General features: G+C 46.3%; 1 long non-coding RNA gene across 1 annotated transcript; it reads right to left on the bottom strand.

The window, feature by feature from the left end:
* Positions 1-1,288: 1,288 nt before the first annotated feature.
* Positions 1,289-6,760, bottom strand: LOC145515042 (uncharacterized). The gene is made up of 2 exons (XR_014060642.1): positions 6,384-6,760; positions 1,289-4,431 (listed from the first exon to the last, which is right to left on the bottom strand). It is a non-coding gene; the product is annotated as an uncharacterized LOC145515042 (long non-coding RNA).
* Positions 6,761-7,227: the final 467 nt, after the last annotated feature.

The following is a 7,227-nucleotide window of genomic DNA, read 5'->3' as shown; positions in this document are numbered from 1 at the left end:
TCGGAGCGCCCGCACGTGCCGTTGGCTGCGGGGACCCGGAGACCCGCCGTCTCCAAGCTGGGCCTCGGGGCAGAGCTCTGCCAGGTCGCTCGCACGCAAACATCCTCCACTGGCTGGTTCCTCTGGAGAACCTGCCCGAATCCCCCAGCAGCCAGTCCTAGGAGGAGAAAAGAGTTACTGCTCCCCAAAGCGACTTCAGCGTTGGAGCTGAGGGCTGATCCAAAAGCACCATTTCTCCAACTTGCCTGCACGCTGGAATCGCTTGGAGGAGCGTGAAAAAAATGCCGATGCCCCGTAGCCCTCCACCCCACCCCGCTCCGAGGCTCGGATGGAAGTGGTCTGGGTTGGGGCCTGGACCTCTGGATACTTCAGAGCTTCCCAGGCGATTCCAACTAGCAGCCAAGGGTGAGGACCCTTGATCCAAAGGGTTGGAGGAAAAGGAAGACGGTTGTTGCAGCCCACAATGCTGATTCTCCTCCTCCTCCTCCTTCTTCTTCAGGGAGTCTTTTAAGCAGGAAATATCTCCGCCTTTGAGCTGTCAAACCCAAGATAACAAACCAACATCCTCTCCCAACAGGGCTGGTACTGAAAGGGTTGAACTCTCGAAAGTGGGCAGGGAACAGAAAGACACAAATGTAGATTATGAGAGAAGACCCTTGGTGAAGGGGGGCTTGTCCTTACCTTATCCCACAGAAGTTCAGGGGGCCTCCTGGAGCAGTCCTCATCATTTTAGTAAATGCTGTGTTTACAGCAAAGCAGTTATGAGCCTAGGCTTAGAGTTCCCAGAGCCAGCCCTCCCTGGGCTGTGTGACCCTCAAAAACGCATAGAATCACCCCTAGCCTCAGTTTCTTCATCTGCAAAATGGGTATAATTGTATAAAGCTCTTAGATTTGCCATGGAAATTATTGACCACAAGAGATAATGTTTCCTAAGTGCTCACCTGTGCCTGGCACTATGCTAAATGCTTTCTGTGTGTGGCCACATCTACTCCTCACCATAACGCACAAAGCATTAACTATACTAACTACCCCATTTGATAGGCGAGGAAACTGGGACTCAGAGAGGCCAAGGAACTTGCTCAGAGTTAAATAATTAATTAGAAGCAGATCCTGTGTTTGAACCCAAGCAGTATGATTCTAGAGCCCATGGCAAAGTACAATGAGTTGCTGTTTCCCTTTTTGATGGAGGCAACATAGAGAAAGCACATAACACAGGCCAGCTTATGGCGCCTCCTCCACAAACACTAGCTGTCATTGCTTCCAGTGGAGCACTTTCACAGAATTGACTCATGGGTTCATTTAAACTGAATTTATTGTGGAAAGCCTACTGTGTGCCAGGTTGTGCCTTGCTCAAGGTTACACCACTGGTAAGCAGTAAAACCCACCTCCCCAACCCCGTCTGAATCTAATGTTGAACAGACGTTTGAGTGTTGGTCTGAGATCTCAGGACACGATCCTGGTCCAGGGATTTGGTTTGGTTTGGGGAGAAATCAGTTACTGAATGAAGCCATCCAGAGCAGATGAAACCACCTAGGACAGTGGGCAGAGTGTGGGAGAAGACAAGATCTCATGTCCTTTTAAAAATAAAATTATTCCTGGTGTTAAAACGTTAATGTCTCAGAAGAGTCCTAAGTACCTACAGAGAGCAGAGGGAGGCCACAGAGATGTAAGAAAAGTAAATGTGAGTGGCTGATCCAAAAAACCCCTATATACTAGGTCTGGTGATAGGCTCTCCACCCAGGGGCAACAAGGTCTCAATCTGCCTCTTGTCCCCGCAGGATAATGATCTGGAATAGGGGTCAGCAAACCCTTCTGTAAATGTTTTGAGTGTTGTGGACCATAGGGTTTCAGCTATTGCTGTTGTTGTTCAATTGCTAAGTTGTGTCTGACTCTTTACGACCCCATGGAGTGCGGTACACAAGGCTTCCCTGTCTTTCGCTGTCTCCCAGAGCTTGTTCAAACTTATGGCCATTGAGTTGGTGATGCCATCCAACCATCTCATCCTCTGTTGCCCCCTTCTCCTCTTGCCTTCAATCTTTCCCAGCATTAGAGTCTTTCCAGTGAGTTGACTCTTTGCATCAGGTGGCTGAAGTATTAGAGCTTCAGCATCAGTCCTTCCAGTGAATATTCAGGGTTGATTTCCTTCAGGATTGACTTGTTTGACACCCGTTAGGGTTTAAGTTGCAACTACTCAACTCCGCAGCTATGGAGAAAAAGCAGCCATAGATGGTATGGGAATAAATGAGTGTAGCTGTGTTTTCAATAAAACTTCACTGATGGATGTTGAAATCTGGGTTTTATATCATTTTTATGGGCCACAAAACGTTATTCTTGTTTTGATTTTTTCCCCAACCATTTAAAATTGTAAAAGCCATTCTTAGCTCACAGGCTGTATAAAAACAGGCGGGGGACGCGGGTGCCTGTGGGCCACGGGCTGTAGTTGGCTGACTCTTGATCTAGAATCATGGACCTAAGTGTCAGAAGGATACTAAATGTCCTCCTACTTGAATTCTTTCCCGATTCATGAATCTCCATGGAGTATTCCCAGCCATTTCTTCAGCGCCATAGTTAAACTGTGCCATAGTTGGGGTTTCCCTAAAGCACATCATGAGACCAAGATTTGGGTGCCTAGAATTTATTTGGAAGGTGATCCCAGAAAGCCCAGAGAGATTGAAATGGACCGGAGAAGAAAGGAAATCCAGTAAAGGATGTGTTGATGAGTGAGTTACCGTGGGGCAACGGGCTCAGCCTCTCTGGGGATTCTCGGAGAGACTGTGTGTCCCAGTATTCCCCTCAATTTCTGCATGCAGTCTGGAGAACACACCCTGTAGCCAGAAAATGCCTTCAAGTAGAAAGAAGTGAGAGGCAGCAGGTGTGTCTGGAAACTGCTGCAGGTGTCCTCTGGGGGCGCTGGTGAGTACGGTGGTCTACAATGTGTTTCTAATTTTGCTTTTTGAAGTGTACTGATCATACCACTGGGTTTCCCTGGTGACTCAGCGGTAAAGAATACGCCTGCCAATGCAGGAAATGTGGGTTCAGTCGCTGGGTCTGGATGATCTCCTGGAGAAGGAAATGGCAACCCACTCCAGTATTCTTGCCTGGGAAATCCCATGGACAGAGAAGAATGGCAGCCTACAGCCCATGGGGTCTCAAAGAGTTGGACACAGCTGAGTGACTAAAAAACAACCTCATGCCACTGGGTGACTGTTGAGATGATTTTGTGTGACAGACCGTCATGGCGCTAAAGATCACAAAACCTCATTCGAGAAAAAGAGGTTATTTCCTTTTTAAACCTTCTCTTTGATCCTGCACTGCCTCCCTCCCCAGCACTTTGCCGCTGTCTCTCCCCAGAGCAGGAGCTGTAGCTTTTCACTACCTTGAACTTGCCAGACTTTTCCTTCTGACCACAGTCTTCCCTGATGGCTCAGAGGGTAAAGAGTCTGCCTGCAAGGCAGGAGATCTGTGTTTGATCCCTGGTTGGGGAAGATCCCTTGGAGAAGGGGATGGCAACCCACTCTAGTATTGTTACCTGGAGAATTCCATGGACAGAGGAGCCTGACAGGCTGCAGTCCGGGAGGTTGCAAAGAGTTGAACATAGCTGAGTGACTAACACTTCATTTCGTTTTGACCAGAGTCAACAAAAGAAGTCTCAGTGAAGTACCAGATCGTTTTTTGTAACACTCACTTGTCTTCCTTCTTATGGAAAAAGCAGCGGTCCTCAAATTTATGGGATGCAACAGGCAACAGTAGCTAGCTAAGGTTTAATAACATTGTTTTATGTTTATTTGTACAGTTGCCATCTGTACATGGCAAGTGTTTCTGGCTTTGCCTTTACAGTAGTAATATAAAGTTTCCTTTCAAATAAATGTATAGAAATAATGTGTCTGCTTAAAGAAAAATAGTACATAATAATATAAGTGGTATTAGATTGTAATAAAAATAATAATAATTGCTACCACTTACTAAGCGCATATTGCATGCTGGGTGCTATTCTAAGCACTTTGCATGTATAATTTAATCAGTCCTCAGCACAATCACATGAGTTAGATACTATTTTGAGGGAGGTACAATTATTAATGGAGAAAACAGGCATAGGAAAGTAAGGTAACTTGCCCAAAGTTACGTAGCTAGTAAGTAACAGAACTGGACAGAGGAGCCTGGTGGGCTCCAGTCCATGGGGTCTCAAAGAGTCAGACATGACTTAGCTACTAACCAACAACAACAAAAAGTGACAGAACTGGAAAATGAACCCAGGTGTTCCTGTTCCAATTTGTGTTCCTGATTAGTTAAACTGCATCTCACAAACCTGACAAAGAAAGAAGAAAGAAAGAAAGTGATAATATTTGGGACTTCCATGGTGGTCCGGTGGTTAAGATTTCATCTTCGAATGCAGGTGGTTTGGACTTGAACCCTGGTCAGGAAGCTAAGACCCTACATGCCTCACAGCCTAAAAACCAAAACATAAAACAGAAGCAATATTGTAGCAAATTCAATAAAGATTTTAAAAATGGTCCACATTAAAAAAAAAAAAACTTTAAAGAACTTATTTGATGATATTTGAAGGATTGATATTAAAGAATATTACCTTTAAAAATTCCTCACTGGGGGGACTTCCCCAGTCTTTAAGACTCCATGCTCCCAAGGCAGGAGGCCCAGGTTCGATCCCTGGTTGGGGAACCAAGATCCTGCATGCCGTAAGATGTAGCCCCCTCAATTTTTTTTTTTAAAGTTTCTCTACTTTATCTTGTTGAAACCTGTCTCCCTGTATCTGCCACCTCCATGGTTGCTGTACTTTCTTCCAGAACCCCAGGGAACAGATCTACCCCCCCTGCATCACTGCAGTCCTTCAGGTATTTGATGACTGGGAACCTGTTGGCCCTCTGGGATCTTCCCTGCTCTAGATTAAACACTGTCAGTTCCTTCCGCTTGCTTTCTATCAAGTGTTCTTGGCATCTCCCCCCGACCCCGCCAAGCCCAGGATTTCTTTCTTCCTTATTCTTTTCTATTCAACAGAACTTATTTTGGTGGCTCTAGCACTTTTTTTTTTGCAGACCTCCCACAGCTTATTCTGGGCTCAGGGGAGATGGCTGTGGTTGGGGTGACTGACGTGGCAAAGAGCAGCTGGCTAGTGATGAACCCCTCAGGGCCAGCATGATGGGGGCTGGGTGGAGGGGTGGGTGGGGGAAGCTGGAGGCTGGTGATGCCACTCATTCTTTGCAGGTTACAGAGGGAGAGCTTTAGTGCACGTGAAGCTGATTAGGGACAGTCTGTGAAAGGGACAGACTCACCAAATTCACAGCAGCCTGGTGAAGAAGCCAGATCTCAAATATGTGAGATGGACAAGCACCGTGAAGCGGCCTGAAATCTTTATGTCAGCCTGTCAGCACATTCTTTCCCCTGTAGGAAAGTCACGGGGGATGCCAGATTCTAGCTAAGAGGTGGGAATTCATGGAATCCAAACAAGGTGAACAAGATGAATGATTTTCATAGCCGGGATGGCCCAAGATATTTATATCCTCTGAGGGACACAGGAGTCCAGAATGGCTCCCAGCCTAATTCTCCTTCCTGGTGCTCATGACTAATCAATAAGCCAATTTTTGCCTTCCTACTGCTCCCTGGACCAATCTTAAGATCCTGATCATGAAAGACTTCCAGGAAGCTCTGAGCTGCCTGTAAGGCTCAAGGGATTTCCGCTACTGTGGACAATATGAAAGACAAGATAGACTCTCAAAGACTTGCTCTTTCTCACCCTTTTTTTCCCAGCTCCTCACACGTTTACCATGTCCCTCTACCCAACATTCCTTCAGTTTATGTTAATACAATTGGCCTCTCCCACCCCTCCCATTGTCAAGTTTTGATTTGATTTCCAGGCCTTGCTCTTCCTGCTTTGACCAGAGGCATATCCTGTCCTGTCCTTAAGAACTTTTGCAGATCAGTAATCACAGACGTTTTGTGTGCATACTACTGATATGCTGCCCCCACATTTCAAGGTGACTTGCTCCATCGCTCTGTGTCATAGCTTCTTGCAATCAGGAAGCAGCTTTCTGGGATATTGAGTTTTGTTCCATTATAGGATTGGCAGCATCACAATTTTAAGCTGTTATTAGTGTTATCACTCGTCTATGTCTAGGACTGGGCACAAGGTGCGCTGAAGAGAGAGGGGCCAGGAGAGGAGGTTTCAGACACTAAACCCAATAAATTATTGAGTGTGTGGCTCGTGACCATCACTTATGCTCCAGAGAGTTAGGAGTGGGGCTTCCTTGGTGTCTCGGTGGTTAAGAATCCACCTGCCAGGGACTTCCCTGGTGGCCCAGTGGTTAAGACTTCGCCTGCCAACATAGGGGATGCAGGTTCAATCCCTGGTCTGGGAGCTAAGATCCCACATACCTTGTGGCCAAAAAACCAAGAATAAAACAAAAGCAATATTGTAACAAATTCAATAAAAATTAAAAAAAAAAAAAAGAATCCACCTGCCAATGCAGGGGACAAGGGTGCCATCCCTGGTCCAGGAAGATCCCGTTTGCTGTGGAGCAACCAAGCCCGTGTGCCGCAACTATTGAGCCTGTACTCCAGAGCCCAGGAACTGAACTACTGAAGCCCATGCGCCCTAGAGCCACGCTCTGTAACGAGAGAAGCCACCCCAGTGAGAAGCCCGAGCACCACAGCTGCAAAGTAGCGCCAGCTCGCCGCCGCTGAGCACAGCAACGAAGACCCAGCACAGCCAAAAGGAAATAAATAAATCTTTAAAACAAAAAACAAGGAGTTAGGAATCCTGTTATTTTGGAGCAAAGAGATCTTTTGCCAGCCATTAAAAATGTACATTTTGGGGACTTCCCTGGTGGTCCAGTGGCTACGACTCCGAGCTCCCATTGCAGGGGATCTGGGTTCAATCCCTGGTCAGGGAACTAGATTTCACATGCCACAACTACGAGCTCGCATGCCTCGAACTAAGACCCGATGCAGCCAAATAAATAAATAATTTTTTTTTTTTAAGTGTACATTTTGTTGGGACATCCCTGGTGATCACGGTGCAGACTCCTTCCCTCGTGGTGAAGACTCCATGCTTCCAAAGCAGGGGGTGCGGGTTCAGTCTCTAGTAGGCGAATTAAGTCACACGGTGTTGCCAAATAAAAGAGAGACTATTTATATATGGATAACTGAATCACTTTGCTGTACACTTGAGACTTAACACAACATTGTAAATTAACTATCCTTCAAATTTTATTA

Source organism: Giraffa tippelskirchi, chromosome 7 (genome assembly GCF_054371585.1).
Source record: "Giraffa tippelskirchi isolate mGirTip1 chromosome 7, T2T-mGirTip1v1.2.pri, whole genome shotgun sequence".
In the NCBI taxonomy this organism is placed as follows: Eukaryota; Metazoa; Chordata; class Mammalia; order Artiodactyla; family Giraffidae; genus Giraffa; species Giraffa tippelskirchi.
The sequence above is the reverse complement of the archived record's forward strand: the minus strand, read 5'-3'. Positions and strand labels throughout refer to the sequence as shown.